Source organism: Apodemus sylvaticus, chromosome X (assembly GCF_947179515.1).
Source record: "Apodemus sylvaticus chromosome X, mApoSyl1.1, whole genome shotgun sequence".
Lineage (NCBI taxonomy): Eukaryota > Metazoa > Chordata > Mammalia > Rodentia > Muridae > Apodemus > Apodemus sylvaticus.
Window position 1 is genome coordinate 112,796,897 of NC_067495.1, and position 18,490 is coordinate 112,815,386.

Below are 18,490 nucleotides of genomic sequence, written 5' to 3' on the forward strand. Positions count from 1 at the left end.
TCCTCATAAAATCCATTTCTATCCATTGAATCCTCAGTTGTATTCCTCTAGGAGGTCCTAATATTTCCCTTCTGACCTAGGTGGCTAGGAATGCCCAAATGAACAAAGGGGTTGCAGACCATTCGGAAATGATATCCTGGGACATAACAGTAAAACTCTGAGCCCTAATCTAACTTCTATTTTTAAGACTTTTACTTGAAATGGAGCAGTTCCAACTTTGTTACCAATACCTGTGCTGCCACTGTACAGGTTGTGGAGAACATAGATCCAGGGATTACTAACCAGTTTTGAAGAAAAATTCTCTAATTGCTGGGAAGCTCACCTCAGAGTCTTAGAACACATGGGTATTCTGGACTGTGAGGACATTTGCACCTGATTGGTTATTTTCTGCACCTTCTTACAATTCCTATGGTAACCTTTTGCCTTCTGTGATCTTTCTGCTCTTCCCCATCCTCCCAACATATTCTCTCTCAAAAATGGGGCCTATGACCTTCCCACATATGTTCAAAGTAGTCTTATATCTAACTTACCAGGCATAGGTCCAAAAGTGACTCCTTCTGTAAAAAAGGGAACCTAGTCAACTCTGGCTTGAGGTTCCCTAGTGTAGGTTTAGATTCAGAGCATAGAACCTGTGCCATCTGCCTTCCAGAAAGTCAATAGAAATGCAATAATATCAACATTTCTGCCTAGATCTGAACAGCTGAACAAACTAAAAGAAGTAACCTAGCCAGCAACAGTCATCCAAACATTGGGAAAAACAAATAAATTGCTGCCTTCTCTCTCCAAGAATGAACAGAAACTATAAAGATACAAAACTCTGAATAAGAACTGGAAACTTATGATCACTGTTGAAAACTTTCTCTACTGTACAAAGTACCAGGGACCTTTATCTCTGACAGAATTGTACATGGCTCCCTCACTCTGCTTGAAGTTGATTCTATCTTTTTTCAATAGGGCCTCAGAGTTTTCCTCTCTTACATGGGACTCACATTTCCCAGTGTTAACTTACTTCCTTTTACTAATTGAACACAATGTAAGACCTGTCCTAGGACTAACATGAGCCTAGTCCTCATTTGCCAAATGTATTATCCCTTACATGGTCCTTATATATTCCTATTCCTACCAAGTGTCTTTGAGTCTCTTTTCTAAAGGGCTGGCAGATTAAGGAAGATTATACCACACATTCTACACAAACATACATCTAACATTTTCTGTCTTCCCAGTAAGATTGTGGGCCTTTTGTCTCCTTTCATTCACCAAGTGCATTTTAGGACTTTAGTCTCTGCCCAAGGGGCTCTGGAAATCAAAATGTATTGAAAGGACTTTCAAAACTAGTTCCTGTGCCAAAGGGGTGTTTCAGACCTCCACCCTATACACTAGGGGACTTCAGGTTTATCTCTTCAACTAAAGACCCACCAAAGCTCCTCTTCAGCCCATGCCTTAGTGCCAATCTCTGTTGAACAAGATTGTCAGGGAAACACAATTGCAAACTCACAGGGTGACATTACAAGTTTTTGGGTATAAGACAGATGGCAGACAATAGAAAGGTAAAATTAAAATACCTATGATCTTCCTAGAGGTGGATATCAGAATTGCAGTGTTCCCTTCTCTCAGTTATGGATGTGTACAGATCAGTACAACATTGAAGAAGCATCAGAGTACAGACAACCACTCACCCTCTTGGAAGAGCATGCTGATTGCTTCTTGTACTCTTCTCAACAGTATATACAATGTATAGATGGTGGAATCTGGGAAGAACAGATGGAAACAAATGATGCAGTACCATACTCTTCTCCCACTACCCAAGTTTTGGTAGGTTTTTTTCCCATCTACACGGTGAAGAGACTGGATCTTGCTATTTGGTTAAACATGGCCAGACAGTTTCTTTTAAGCAAAGCAGTTCAAGATGACCCCAGAAGTTGCAGTTATGAATACAAGCTACTCAAACTGCACCTATCTTCCAGGCATCTCATAATGAAGGGTCACCAGTCCTTTATGCTCTTCCAAATAATACCCCAAACATTCCACTTTCTCTCTCCACATTCTGTTATAGGAATGAGTGGAGTTTACTATTTGGATTTCATAATTTTCTTTTTACCCAAGGGGACCAAGAATTAAGAGGGCTTAGAGCATCCCTCACCTCTATATGGGCATCAAAAATAACCCTCTAATGGTGGACTTTAGGTCATTTCCCTCTAACCATGGCCACTAAGAAAATACAGATGTGACCAAAGGGACTTCACTCAATTCTTTGCTGTGTGAGCACAGCCTGAAACTTAGGTCATCTGTTTTCATACCATGCTTCATGTACATAGCCATATAACTTATGATAAGCTTCAAGAAGACTTATAAACTAATAATCTTGACTGATGAATAATTCTTCGATTGCTGCTAGATCTACCATGGAGTAACTGAAGATAAGACTCTTTTAAACTGTGAAGCAGTCCTATCTCCCCTAATCAAGGTAGGCTAGAACACTCCATTTTCCATTTTCCTTAAAGAGGTCTCGGACTTAAAGCAGATTTCAGTCTGCTTTAATCGTCTACTCCTAAACATCAATACTTAGACCACTGTTTTCTATCCATTATATATCAAATGCTCCCTCTATATCTAAGAGGGTCCAATATCTATCCTATAAGATTGACAGAGCCTGAGATCATCTATCTATGCCTGCTCTAGGCCCAAAACTTCACTTTCAGTAAAATATGTCCTTAATAATTATCCTCTTTGTCCAAGAAGGATCCCAAACCACTCTCTTCCTAATAAAGGAGAGCACAAATATTCTACTTAACTGTGTCTCACAACCAACTCCTCATCTGAAAGGGACATCAGACTTCTTTCATTCCAGTGGTCCTCAAATCCACACCCTCTGTCCAAGAGGCCTGTAAATGTCATCCTTTCATAACAGGGCTTCATTGCTTATCCCTCTGCCTATGGTAACCTCAGACATGCCATGCCTACTCATAAATATTTCCTCTTTCCCCTCTGTCTATTGAATAACAAAGCTTTCTCCTAATGCCCACATTGGCCTGAAATCTTTCCTTGTGCCAAACGGGAGTGGGGAAATAGGGGGGGAATGGGGGGGCTCATGCCTACCCTCTCTTGTAAGGTGCCAATAGATCTTGTTCTATTGACTTTGTGCGCCTGATATATCCCAACTCTCTAGGATTATTTCTAAACTTATTCCTGCTACATATATTCTGAAACATTCCTCCACTGAAGAAAAGGGCCTTGGCCTTATCTCATCTAACCAAAGACTTCATTACCTAATGATAATCATACAACCTGTTGGAATAACAGAACCATTGCTTCCTGGACTTGACATAGCACACAAAATATATGACCATTCTAAATACTGAAAAAGAATTAAAAGCTTATCAAGCAATACTGGAACTTCCACTGCTCCACAGCATATTTACATTTTCTTCATGTCAAATGACATTTCTTGTTTTATTGAAAATAGCCAGAGATTTTACTCTACTGACAAACAGCTATAGAATTTCACCTATGCATAGAGTTTCTCAGAAATCCTGCTTATGACCAGGGTGCTTCAACAATCTTATTCCCATGAAGTCTGGCACATTACCTCTTTGATGAGGGGAACATCTGTGCAAAGCTGCCCAAGCTCCTCCACATCTTACCTGATTTAGACATTCACAATAGAGTGTGCTCCAGATCTTTCCTGTGTGATTGAGAAAATCCCACAATTCCCCATCTTTGCAGTGCATCTCCTACCTACAACTTCTAATTTCAGAGGCCTGGGAAGCAGTTTTCTTACCTAAAGATCTCTCAGCACTCTGGACTGAGGTCCCAAACAGAAGAGTATCAACGCAAGAGTAAGTCAGATTAGTATCTTTGTTGTGTTTCCTTAGAAACAGACATCCTGTCCTCCATGCAGAGGTATGTGTGGATGGATAGATATTTGTGGAAGACACTAATCCTGAGGCTACAGCATTGCAGCCTCTTAGAAGACTTCTAAGACTGCTGTCATGCTTACAATGGACATTCAGATGATGTGTATTCTAGATTGTGATTTCAAGTTTGGAGTTGATGCAGGAGTGAGTGCCTAGAATGTCCTATAATTCTCAAAGTATCAATCAACATTCAACTTCTGTTCAATAGGGCTGCAGACATAAGAGTAAGAGAGGCTAAGACTATTCCATAAAATCCTGGGGAGCTACTATTTCAGTCTTCTAATTTACAGCATCTTAGATCTATCACCTGTCCCCAGAGGGTCAGAAAAACTTCCTCTTCTGCAAACTGGAATACTGGATGTCTCCACCTACCTAAAGAAATCTGAGTTTCCCCTTTTACTGAGTTGGATTTTAGATGATTCCCTCTCCCTAAATATAATTATGTACACCAACTATTTATCTTCTTAACAATAGAATCTCAGACCTGTTTGTTCTAATAGAGAGCTACAGTTCACCAATATCCAAAAGGTTTTCAGAGCTTCTAAATATGCCCCTGTGTAAGTGGACTTCATAATTCTATTTAAATGGGCCTCAGAATCTTCTGTTGTGACCTAAGGAATTCCAATATACTGCCTCTAATTTACCAGGGGGCCTCATATTTTCATTCTCCTCAAGCTGTCTTCAAATACACCTTTCTGACCAAGGAGGACCTTGCATTGTCCTCCTCTAATGCAGCGTTTTCAGACATCCCCCATCCTACCTTTAGGACATATAATATTTCAATCTGCCAGAATGGACCTCTAGACCAGCCAGGCTTAAAGTTCCAGAGCACAAGCTTAGCAAATACAGTCCAGAACAGAAGCTCATTTCCTCGAGGTAGAAACGAAAATGGTCTATTCCCCACATTTCATACCTAGACCTAGCCAATGAACATATTCTTAAGAAGGAGAATCAGTGTGGGACTGTCAGCCAGGTTTTCTTATAAATGCTCACACTGCTGCCTGACTGATCCCCAAAATCACTACAGTGGACAGATGCTCTAGTCTGTGATGAGCTGCTAGCTGCTAAGGCAGTACCTGGAATGTGCTCCACTGCATGAGGTAGGATGGGACATTGATCTCATGTCAAGTGAAGAGTATGCAAGTTTAAACTACCCAACCAAACATGCTGCTTTACCTCTACAAAGGGCTTTTAGATTTCCAGGTTATCCTGAAGAAATCTGCCCTATCATATTTCTCCCCCTTGCTCTTTGCTCTCTCACCTATGGCCACTAGTCATACATCTCTGACTATTTTGGGGGACATTCTTGGTCTGAATATAAGACCATCAATAGTGCGCACATACTCTTTTTAATGGAATCTTAAAATTCCACCTCTGGCCAAGGATACTTCAGACAGTTCTTTCTCATTACATGGGGTCTCTGTACCAGCATCTTTATTCAGCAGACCTCTGGCTGTACTTTCTGCCCAAGCAGGTCTCCCACTTGGCTCAAAGAGACATCACATTAACACAATGTAAATAAAGGCTTTGTTCATTCCCCTGCTTATCAATATAAATTCCTCCCCTTAGGTTTGAGGTCTCCAGAGCAGCAAGGAGAGCCAGGAGTAGCACTCATCATCTTCATGGCTTTCATCATCAGTGGAGTGGTCTCAACCTTAGTATCCAGACATGGATCTTTGAACATAAACCTGCCAGGATGGCAAAGCACTAGACACCCACCCACGTTCTCAGAACCATGTTCAGAGTGCTGCATATCCTCCTGAAATGCCACAGATGACATGTTTAACTTTTATTGTTGTTTTCTTCTTGTTGTTGCTCTTCTCATTGTCTCTGTTGTTTTAAGTTTAGAAGAGGGCATATTGTTATTTTGTTATTATGGAAGTCATCTACTGGTGTTAAAACAGCACTGCTAAATGTTTCACATTTTCTACTCTATTTGGAAATCAAAATGTATGCATAATTTTTTCTCATTGTTTCAAAGACACACACACTATGTAATTCTATTTGACAAATGTAATTATTTTAAGCAATATTCTAATGAATATATATATTTTATGTGTAAAACTGATTACTGTGTTGTGTTGTTTCCCACCTGAAGACAGTTTCACTCGAAGTTATTTGGAAGATAATTTCTTACTGATATGTCTTAAATATATATATATCTTGGAGCTGATGACTGTTTATGACTGAATATCTCCAGAACAATATGTATCTTCTTTAGAATTGCTGTCTAGTGGATTATAAATATCAGTTGGTACACAGTAACAACTGAAGCAATGAACAAGTATGAGAGAGATTGGGGGTATAATCCTTAAAAATAGCCAAAAATATTGGAAAGTTTAGTCATTAACTAATCAAATCTATATGTATCAAATCAACATTGTGTGTTTTGTGGTGTGTTTGTAGAAGACTTTACAGTTTGAATGTTCAATCATTATGTATTAATTGGGGTTAGTAAACTATGCTCAGTGTGTGTGTGTGTGTTTGTGAAGTAAGGGCACCATGTCTTTAGTGTTTAGACAATCATCACATCTATCTCCATGTCTATCCATCACATATGTATGTAAGTATATATGTACGAATGGATGTAGTTATGTATGCATCTATCCCTTCATCATCTATCTCTTTTCCTTTCCATTACCCCTCTTTCTTTGTTTATCTCTGATCTGTGAATATATGTATGCATGTAGCTAGGTAGGTGTAGTTATTTAAATGTAATTGGTCCCCATAGGCCTATAGGCAGTATTAGGAAATGTACCCTGTTGGAGTACGTGTTTCTTTCTTGGAGGAAGGGGGTTTGAGGTTTCATACATGCTCAAGCCATGCCCAGTAGGCATCTTTCTGTCTGCCTGCCTGCCTGTATGTATGTATGTATGTATGTATGTAGGTATGTCTCTCTGTCTGTCCAAGATTAGCTGTGACAGTGTGTTTAGTGATCCAGGAGTGCATGTGGGTTTGGTGTCATTTAAAGCAGGCACAGACACAATTACAAACTTGGTGGAAGAAGCAAGCTTTAAGAAGCTCACACATACCTAAACATAGTAAAAGCAATATACAGCAAACCGGTAGCCAGCATCAAACTAAATGGAGAGAAACTTGAAGCAATCCCACTAAAATCAGGGACTAGACAGGGCTGCCTCCTCTCTCCTTATCTTTTCAATATTGTACTTGAGTTACTAGCTCGGGCAATAAGACAATATAAGGAGGTGAAAGGTATACAAATTGGAAAGGAAGAAGTCAAGCTATCATTATTTACAGATGATATGATAGTCTACATAAGTGACCCAAAAAACTCCACTAGAGAACTCCTACAGCTGATAAAAAAAAAAAAAAAAAAAAAAAAAAAAAAAAACTTCAGCAAAGTGGCAGGTTATAAAATCAACTCAAGCAAATCAGTAGCCTTCCTATACTCAAAGGATAAGCAGGCTGAAAAGAAATGACACCCTTCAAATAGCCACAAACAGTATAAAGTACCTTGGGGTGACTCTTACCAAACATGTGAAAGACCTGTATGACAAGAACTTCAAGACTCTGAAGAAGGAAATGGAAGAAGAACTCAAAAAAGGAAAAAACCTCCCATGCTCATGGATCGGCAGGATTAATATAGTTAAAATAGCTATTTTGCCAAAAGCAATGTACAGATTCAATGCAATACCCATCAAAATCCCAATTCAATTCTTCATAGTTAGAAAGAGCAATTCTCAAATTCATCTGGAATAACAAAAAACCCAGTATAGCTAAACCTATTCTCAACAACAAAAGAATTTCTAGGGAAATCAGTATCCCTGACCTCAAGCAATACTACCGAGCAATAGTGTTACAAACTGCATGGTATTGGTATAGTGACAGGCAGGAGGATCAATGAAACAGGATTGAAGATCCAGAAATGAACCCACACACCTATGGCCACTTGATCCTTGACAAAGGGCCTGAAAACATCCACTTGAAAAAAGATAGCCTTTTCAACAAATGGTGCTGGTTCAACTGGAGGTCAGCATGCAGAAGAATGGGAATTGATCCATCCTTGTCTCCTTGTACTAAGCTCAACTCCAAATGGATCAAGGACCTCCACATAAAGCCAGACACTCTGAAGCTAATAGAAAAGAAACTGGGGAAGACCCTTGAGAACATCGGTACGGGGGGGAAACTTCCTGAACAGAACACCAATAGCTTATGCTCTAAGATCAAAAATTGACAAATGGGACCCCATAAAATTACAAAGTTTCTGTAAGGCAAAGGACACCATCAAAAGGACAAATCGGCAACCAACAAATTGGGAAAAGATCTTAACCAACCCTATATCAGATAGAGAGCTAATATCCAATATATACAAAGAACTCAAGAAGTTAGACGCCAGACAACCAAATACCCCTATTAAAAATGGGGTACAGAGTTAAAGAACGAATTCTCACCTGAAGAACTTCAGATGGTGGAGAAACATCTTTAAAAATGCTCAACTTCATTAGCCATCAGGGAAATGCAAATCAAAACAGCCCTGAGATTTCACCTTACACCAGTCAGAATGGCTAAGGTTAAAAACTCAGGAGACAGCAGGTGTTGCCAAGGATGTGGAGTAAGAGGAACACTCTTCCACTGCTGGTGGGATTGCAAATTGGCACAACCACTCTAGAAATCACTCTGGAGGTTCCTCAGAAAACTGGGCATGTCACTTCTGAAAGATCCTGCTATACCATTCCTGGGCATATACCCAGAGGATTCCACCAGCATGTACTAAGGATATATGCTCCACTGTGTTCATAGCAGCCCTATTTATAATAGCCAGAAGCTGGAAAGAACCCAGGTATCCCTCAACAGAAGAGTGGATGCAAAAAATGTGGTATATCTACACAATGAAGTACTATTCATCCATTAGAAACAATGAATTCATGAAATTCTTAGGCAAATGGATGGAGCTGGAGAACATCATACTAAGTGAGGTAACCCAGTCTCAAAAGATCAATCATGGTATGCACTCACTAATAAATGGATATTAGCCAGGAAATCTGGAATACCCAAAACATAATCCACACATCAAATAAGGTACAAGAAGAATGGAGGAGTGGTTCCTGGTTCAGGAAAGACTCAGTGTAGCAGTATAAGGCAACACCAGAACAGGGAAGTGGTAAGAGGTAGGTGGGAGAACAGGGGGAGGGAAGAGGGCTTATGTGACTTTCAGAGAGTGGGGGCCAGAAAAGAGGAAATCATTTGAAATGTAAATAAAAAATATATAGAATAAAAAAATAAAAAACGAAAAATATATCAACAAACAAACAAAAAATAATCTCACACAATTTTACATATATACATGCACACAGACACACACACACATTTGGTGAATGGAGCAAAGTTCCAATTTTATTTTTTCTTGCATTGTTTACCTATCCCTGCAAAATCTGTAGTATAAAAATTACAATGTGATTACATTCTATTTTCTTTTATTGAATAATTATGAGTATATGTATGAAAAAGTATCTACCACAATATTGTCCCATGATTACCTGTTTATAAATTACAGATAACCCAAATTATTCTCAAGAACCCATACATGTTCTTAACTAATCAATTTGTTATAGATTAACAAAGCATAAGCAAGCAAGGTAATTTTGTCAGCAGTTTCTCTTACTGGCAGGGTACACTTTGCATTCATAGAGAAAGGACCAATTACTTTATTACTTATCTCAAAAAGTAGTCTTATAAAAATCTTAAAAGAATCGCAGAACTAACCATTTATATAAAAAACAATCAACTGTTTCCACATCGAATCCCCAGGGTGCACATCTATTAATTAAACATTTTTATTTAAATCACATGAGGGAACTGAGGGGAAAAGTGGGTACAAGGAATTAATCATCACCTGTTCACCAGCCCAGCTTTTACAAGAACGGCATGTTTGTTGGTATTTCTTTCCAAGAGTAGTGGTTGATTCATTCCTTTGCCCCAGCAGCAATGCTTGAAAATGTTCAATCCAACTAACACTGTGGGTGACAATGACATTGCCCACTAAGAGGTGGAACCTCTCTTAGAGATTTTATACAACTCATAGATTATGAGGGATGTGATGTGAGCGAAACTCCACAACAGCATGAAGTCCTCAGGAGACTTAGTCCTCAGGGCTCTGCCTCTCTCAGGCACACCCACTGGGCTTGGTCTAACTGCTGTGCCACATTCCATAAGTTCTAATGGTTTTGCTGTTCCTCTTGCACAGCACCCAACATTTATCTATCTAACATTATTTATGTTATGCAGGGTATAGAACATACATATGGAAGTCAGAAGGACATGCCACAATGTCTTGTCTTTCCTTCCACCATGCACATATACTAGATCAAACACAGATTAGCTGGCATAGCTGAGTTACTACATACCTATCTGACTGGTCCCAATACTGTGTTGTAAAGCTGACTTAAAGGATTATTTAAAGTTTTACTATCAAGTGTACATGATATCATCACTGTTGCCTCTGTTACCCATGGAATGTATACACTTCAATTTTATGTGGTTTAACTCACCAAGAATCCATCACGACCTAGTAGTTCAGAGGTAAAAATCTACAGTATTTAGATCCCCTCTGCCATGTTTAACTTATGTTTCTTTGTACTAAAATTTACAATAAATTAATTTCACATATAATATTCCTTGCTTACCATCCCCTCAACTTTACTCTTCACAGTTCTTTTCCTACCTCTCCTCTCCTCCAGATTCACTCCTTTTCTTTCACTCCTTAGGAAAGTACAGGCTTCTAACAGGCAACAACCAAATATGAAAAAATAAAGTAAAAAATAGAAAAATCTATTGATTTTGGACATTGAGGCTGGACCAGGAAAGCCAACAGAAGACAAAGAGTCCCAAGAGCAGTGACAAGAGTCAGAAACCCACTCATTCATACACTCAAGGATCTCATAAAAATCTAAAGCTGGATGCTATAATATATATACAGAAGACTTCCTGCAGACTGAGTAATCCCTGTGCTTGATGCTTCAATCTCTCTGAGTCTATATGAGCCTTGTTCCATAGATTCAGAGGGTCTCTTTCTCCTGATGGCTGCAATCGCTGACTGGATCTTACACTCTTTCTTTCTGCTGTTCTGCAATGTTCCCTGGGCTCTGAGTAGAGGGATCATGGCTGAATAAGGTACTGATCTGTGAGTATAGGACAACTATACAATTATAGTCATTTCATCACTACTTTTCTTCTCTTTTTTAGACCAGTATTATTTGATTGTACCCTAGGTCCCTGGGCTATCTAGTCTCAGGTTCTTGGTCATTGAAGCAGACTTGGGTATGGGATCCATCTAAGGGGTGGGCCATAGGTGAAATCAGTTATTGTTTGGTCAATCCAACAAGTTCTCTGCTACCATTAACCTCACATGGCTTATAGGCAGAACAGATTCATGTCAAAGGTTTTGTGGTTGAATTAGTGCTTACATCTCTCTTTGGTTAACTTCCAAAGTATCTGCCTGCATCAGAAAACTAGACTGTAAGTATGAAGGTTCTGTTTAGGTACCAAAATGAATTCTACATATTCAATGACTTGGGTTGATATTTTCCTCATCAGTGGTGTCCCAGAGTCTGTTTGCCGAAAGCAACCCATTATCTTTTCAATGGTCTATGTTGTGTGTGGATTTCCATGGCATTCCCTTGGCCAACAACTCAATAGAATGCCACTCAGTACCTGTAGTAAAAGCTTTGTTTGGTGACAAGAGAGTCCCAGTTGGAAATCAGTCCCCTTCATTAGTAGGAGATTTCTTTAGCATCACCTTCATATATTTTAGGAAATGACTATTGCACTAGGTTTTCCTATCATCCATCAAATGCTCCACTATTCGAACTATCTCTCCCTGTATTCCCTCCCTCAACCCCATCTCCCTTCACCATGCCACCTGATCTCATTCTTGTCTACCATAGTACAGCAATGAAATATATTATATTTTCCCAAACTGTGAGCATCCATGTGTCCACCCCAGTCCCTTCCTCTCTACCTAACTTCTGTGAATATACAGATTGTAGACTGGTCATCAATTATGTAATGTTGAATGCCTTAGTGTTTCTATTGCTGTCACAAATTAGTATGACCAAAGAGCACGTTTGGGAGGGTAGGACTAATTTAGCTTACACTTCTTCATTGTTGTTCATCATTGAAGACATCCAGTACAGGAATGGAAATCAGCAAATAACCTGGAGACAGGAGCTGATGCAGAGATGATGGATGAATGCTGCTTAGTAGCTAGCTCTGCATGGCTTGCTCATTTATAGATAACTCAGGACCATAAGCCCAATAATGGCAGGAAAAATAACAGTCAGGACCATTCACCATCAATCATAAATTAAGAAAAGGCCCTGAAGTCTTGCCTGCATAGCCTAATCTTATAAAGGAGTTTTCTCAATTGAGGTTCCCTGCTCTAAGATAACTTTAACTTGTGTCAAGTTGACAAAAAAAAAAAAAAAACAAAAAAAACAAAAAAAAAACAATTCAGCACAGTGAATAAAAACATATGAATCAATACATACCATATTTATCGTCCTGATACTGGGATACTTCATTTGGCATGAATTTTTCTACTTCCATCTATTTATCAGTAAATTTCATGATGTCATTTTTTTTTCCGAACAGCCAAGTAATACTCCATTGTATAAATATACCACATTTTCTTTATCCATTCTTCTGTCAAGGTACATGAAGGTTGTTTCCAGTTGCTGGCTCTTATGAATACAGCAGCAATTAACATGGTTGTGCAAGTGTCCTTGTGATAGAATAAAGCATTCTAAAGAATGACAAAGAATGATACAGCCGAATATTCAGGGAAATTTATTCCCAGCTCTCTGGGAGAAGTGCTGCATTGATTTCTAGGTCAAGGTCTGGGCTTCTGCTTCCCTTACCTAGTTTCTCAGATTCCCATAGATCTCCATCATTTTGGCTACTCATTCTCTTGGATTTCTGTGCTCTCTTGGTGCTTGTGACTTCTGGTCTCTCTCTCGCTCTTCTTTCTTCTCTCTTTCCCTTGTTCTCTCCTACCTCTTGCCAAAGACCCAAACTTTGTTTCATGGATTTTTTGTATTGTTCCCTCTCTATTTCACTTATTTTAGCCCAGAGTTTGATTATTTCTTACCACCTACTACTTTGGGATGCCTATTCTTTTTGTTCTAGAGCCTCAAGTGTGCTTCAAAGTTGCTAGCATGACATCCCTCCTGTTATTTTGAGTAGGCCTTACACTTGTTTTGTAGGTAAAGATGACTTTGAAATTCTAAATCTCTTGCCTCCACCTCTTAAGTGCTGGAAATACAGGCTTATGTCATCATGCTCAGTTTGCAGGTTACTGGGAATCCAACCCAAGGCTCTGTGCTCATGCATGGTACCAACTACAGTATATTCTCACCCTTTAGCAGTTTTGTCTCTCTGTGTGCCTGTGTGTCTGGTACACTTATATCCAAGAAAGGGTATCAGATCTTCTGTAATTGGATTTGTTTCTTGTCCCAACCCACAGGATAGTCAACAGAGTCCCCAGACCACCTAGGAAAAGAGACAAGAGACACAAGAGACAGACAGCAAGACAGTATTCTGATCAACCTGTCAAATTTTATTTTTTACATAAGGCAATTTAATGGCAAGCAAGCAGGTGTAGGGAGGGGTGAAGGGGAAAATCATTGTATTCAGGGGAACAATCTCAGGGGGCTAGCATCATTTCTCAGGAATAGTTTCTCAGAATTGTCTCTCAGAATCTCAGGGAAGAACTGGCAATTGCTGTAGGAACTTGGCACTATCAATTGATCATGAGGAGGTGAAGTTGAAAGGAGTTGCTATGGTAACCTAAGCACAGGTGAGCTTCATTTGTTCTAGTCCACTAGGGTAACCTCTGCATGTACTGACCATCTAGCTTACTTGGCTAGTCTTTAAACTAGTACATTTCCTTCTAAAAGCAGCCTAGAAAAAGCAGGTTAGAAATGGCTGAAAGGAGAGGGTTTTAAGATCTAAGTGAGAATGGCTTCTGGCATCTCCCCCTTCTCTGTATAAAAGAGAGCACAGGTCAGACAGCCATTGATGGAAAGCAGATGAGGTACCAAGATAGTGGAGCAGCCTCTGTCATAGGATCATCCCAGTCATCATCAATCATCCTTTCCTGTCCCTGGGTGTCTTCACCAGGCACTAGAAATCTGTGTCTTAAGTGGGTGAGGTCCTAGGAGGGTGCCTATCATCAGCAACTATTCAGCAAATTTATTGTTTATTGGTGCCTCCAGCTTGTGGGCTCCTTCTGGAGTCTCAGCTGGAATGGCTGTGACAGTAATGCTCTCTCTGGCAGGGTACTCGGGTGTGCCATTTCGGTTGTTCTGTAACTGACCTGGGGTTATGGGTAGCTATCTCTGGATCCTCCAGAACCAAATGATGGTAATGAATCTGAATGGGCTTGGCTGCCAAGCCATCTAACTGCTTTTTAGTTAGGGTAGTGAGGCATTTAAAAGCCCATGGTACAAAAGAACATAACAATAATAGACCTACATAGGGTGTTAGGATACTGGGTAAAAGTGTAGTGAGCCATGGAGAGGTGGAAAACCAGTTTTTATACCAACTTTCTGTTCTCTTTCTTACATTTTTTCTAGTCCTTCTCTGACTTTTTTCATGCTATCTCTAACAACTCCTGTTTTACTAGAAACAGCATTCTTATGTTAAAACTACACAAAGTCCACCCTGTTAGAGTAACAGGAGATCAAGTCCTCACCTATTTTGGGGAGAACCTTAACTAGGTTGTCAATGGAGTCAAAGAGATCAATTATCCCCTGCTGAAGGCATTGGATATCTTGATCGATGGGGGCACTTAGTTCTGTGTACCTAGAGTTAGAAAGAACAAGGGAAGAAATACCTGTCCCCACTCCCACAGCTCCAAGGCCCAGTAGGACAGAAATAGTAACAGCAGAGATAGGTTCTCTGCTGGAGCTGCTCAAAGTGGTAGATTCTCAAGTGGATGTGGATTAATCCCACAAGTGAAAACATTCTTCAGAGTGATAATAAAGGAAACAAGAAACAATCTTAACAAGCATACAAAATTCAGGACTCTCTCCCTTCTTTCGATTTTCAAAAACCAAGCCAGAGAGGCAAAGTGTAAGGCCATCAAGGCATACCCACCAGGTTCCCTCCAGGGGGAGAATAAAAAAAAGTTGCCAGGAGGGAGAAATTAGTTTTTTTTTTCTTCAGGAAAGGTAGTTCATAATTTTATTTTCTTTCTTTCATTCTTTCTTTCTTCCTTCCTTGCTTCCTTTCTTTCTTATTTTCTAAATTCTTTGTTTACATTCGAAATGCTTTCCCATTTCCCAGTTCCCCCTTCTCCATATGTCCCATAGGCCCTCTTGTCTCCACCCATTCTTCAATCATCCCCCTCCCTTTTCTCTGTCCTGGTACTCCCCTGCAATGCTGGATCAAGCCTATCCAGGATCTGGGCCCTCTCCGTACTTCTTCATGAGAGCCATTTGATATGCTAACTGTATCTTGGGTATTCAGGGCTTCTAGTCTAATTAATATCCACTTATCAGTGAATGCATTCCATGTGTATTCTTTTGTGATTGGGTTACCTCACTTAGGATGATATTTTCCAGTTCCAACCATTTGCTTAAAATTTTCATGAATTCATTGTTTTTAATTGCTAAGTAGTATTCCATTGTGTAAATATACCACATTTTCTGAATCCATTCCTCCATTGAGGGACATCTGGGTTCTTTCCAGCTTCTGGCCATTATAAATAAGGCTGCAATGAACATAGTGGAGCATGTGTCCTTATTGCATGCAGGGGGAATCCTCTGGGTCCGGAAGTGTAATGCCCAGTGTTCTGAGGAATCGCCAGACTGAGTGGTTGTACCATCTTACACTTCCACCAGCAGTAGAGCAATGTTCCTCTTTCCCCACATATCTGCCAACACCTGCTGTCTCCTGAGTTTTTAACCTTAGCCATTCTGACTTGTATAAGGTGAAATCTCAGAGTTGTTTTGATTTGCATTTCCCTAATGACTAGTGATGTTGAGCCTTTCTTAAGTGCCTCTCAGCCTTCCGAATTTCTTCAGGCGAAAATTCTTTGTTTAACTCTGTACCCCATTTTTAATAGGGTTATTTTGCTCCTTGGGGTCTAATTTCTTGAGTTCTTTGTATGTATTGGATATTAGCCCTCTTTCAGATTTAGGGTTGGTGAAGATCCTTTTCCAATCTGTTGGTTGCCGTTTTGTCCTTGTATCAGTATCCTTTGCCTTACAGAAAATTTGTAATTTTAGGAGGTCCCATTTGTCAATTTTTGATCTTACAGCATAAGCTATTGGTGTTCTATTCAGGGACTTTTCCCCTGCGCCCATGTCCTCAAGGGTCTTCCCCCAGTGTCTTTTCTTTTAGTTTCAGTTTATCATGTTTTATGTGAAGGTCAATGATCCATTTGGAGTTGAGCTTAGTACAAGGAGATAAGAATGAATCAATTCGCATTCTTCTACATGCTGACCTCCAATTGAATCAACACCATTTGTTGAGAAGACTATCTTTTTTTCCACTGGATGTTTTCAGCTCCATTGTCAAAGATCAAGTGAACATAGGTGTGTGGGTTCATTTCTGGCTCTTCAATCCTGTTCCATTGATCTGCATGCCTGACATTGTACCAATACCATGCAGTTTTTATTACTATTGCTCTGTAGTAAAGTTTGAGGCCTAGGATACCGAATCCCCCAGAAGTTCTTTTACTGTTGAGAATAGTTTTAGCTATCCTTGGTTTTTGTTATTCCAGATGAATTTGAAAATTGCTCTTTCTAGCTCTATGAAGAACTGAGTTGGGATTTTGATTGGGCTTACATTGAATCTGTAGATTACCTTTGACAAGATAGCCATTTTAACTATATTAATCCTGCCAATCCATGAGCATGGAAGATTTTTCCACTTTCTGAGATCTTTGATTTCCTTCTTTAGATATCTGAAGTTCTTGTCGTATAGGTCATTCACTTGTTTGGTTAGAGTCACCCCAAGATACTTTACGCTGTTTGTAGCTATTGTGAAGGGTGTCATTTCCCTAATTTCTTTCTCAGTCTGCTTATCCTTTGAAAATATAAAGGCTACTGATTTGCTTGAGTTGATTTTGTAGCCAGCCACTTTGCTGAAGTTATCAGTTGTAGGAGTTCTCTAGTAGAGTTTTTTTGGGTCATGTAAGAGTATTATCATATCATCTGCAAATAGTGATAGTTTGACTTCTTCCTTTCCAATTAGTATCACTTTGACCTCCTTATATCGTCTAATTGCTCTAGCTAGAACTTCAAGAACTAGATTTAAAAGATATGGAGAGAGAGGACAGCCTGGTTTAGTCTGTGATTTTAGTGGGATTGCTTCAAGTTTCTCTTCATTTAGTTTGATGTTGGCTACTGGTTTGCTGTATATTGCTTTTACTATGTTTAGATATGGGCCTTGAATTCCTGTCCTTTCCAAGACTTTTAGCATGAAAGGATGCTGACTTTTGTCAAATGCTTTTTCAGCATCTGAAGCAATGACCATGTGGTTTTTATTTGAGTTTGTTTATGTAGTGAATAGCATTGATTGATTTCCATATATTGAACCATTCCTGCATCCCTGGGATGAAACCTACTTGATCATGGTGGATGATCGTTTTGTTGTGTTCTTGGATTTGCTTGGCAAGAATTTTATTGAGTATTTTTGCATCAATATTCAAAAGTGAAATTGGCCTGAAATTGTCTTAGTTGGATTTTTGTGTGGTTTTGTTATCAGCGTAATTGTGGCTTTCTAGAAGGAGTTGGGTAGTGTTCCTTCTGTTTCTATTTGGTGGAATATTTTGAAGAGTATTGGTGTTAAGTATTCTTTGAAGGTCTGATAGAATTCTGCACTAAAACCATTTGGTCCCATGCTTTTTTTTTTTTTTTTTTTTTTTTTTTTTTTTTTTTTTTTTTGTTAGGAAGGCTATCTATGACCCCTTCTATTTCTTTAGGAGTTATGGGTCTGCTTAGATGATCTATTTGGTCCGGATTTAATTTAGGTATTTGGTATCTGTCTAAGAAATTGTCCATTTCCTCCGGATTCTTCAGTTGTGTCGAGTACTGGCTTTTGTAGTAGGATCTGATGATTTTTTGAATTTCCTCCGTTTCTGTTGTAATATCTCCCTTTCCGTTTCTAATTTTGTTAATCTGGATACTGTCTCTTTGCTCTTTGGTTAGTCTGGATAAGGGTTTACCTGTGATGATTTTTTCAAAGAACCAGCTCCTGGTTTTGTTGATTCTTTGTATGGTTCTCTTACTTTCTACTTGATTGAGTTCAGCCCTGAGTTTAATGATTTCCTGTCTTCTCCTCCTCCTGGGTGAATTAGCTTCTTTTTGTTCCAGGGCTTTCAGTTGTTCTGTTAATCTTCTAGTGTATTCTCTCTCCAATTTCTTTTTGGAGGCACTCAAAGCTATGAGTTTTCCTCTTAGCACTGCTTTCATTGTATCCCATAGATTTGGGTATGTTGTGCCTTCATTTTCATTAAATTCTAAAAAATCTTAGATTTCTTTTTTTTATTTCATCCTTGACCAAGGTATCACTGAGTAGAGTATTGTTCAGTTTCCATGTGTATGTGGGCT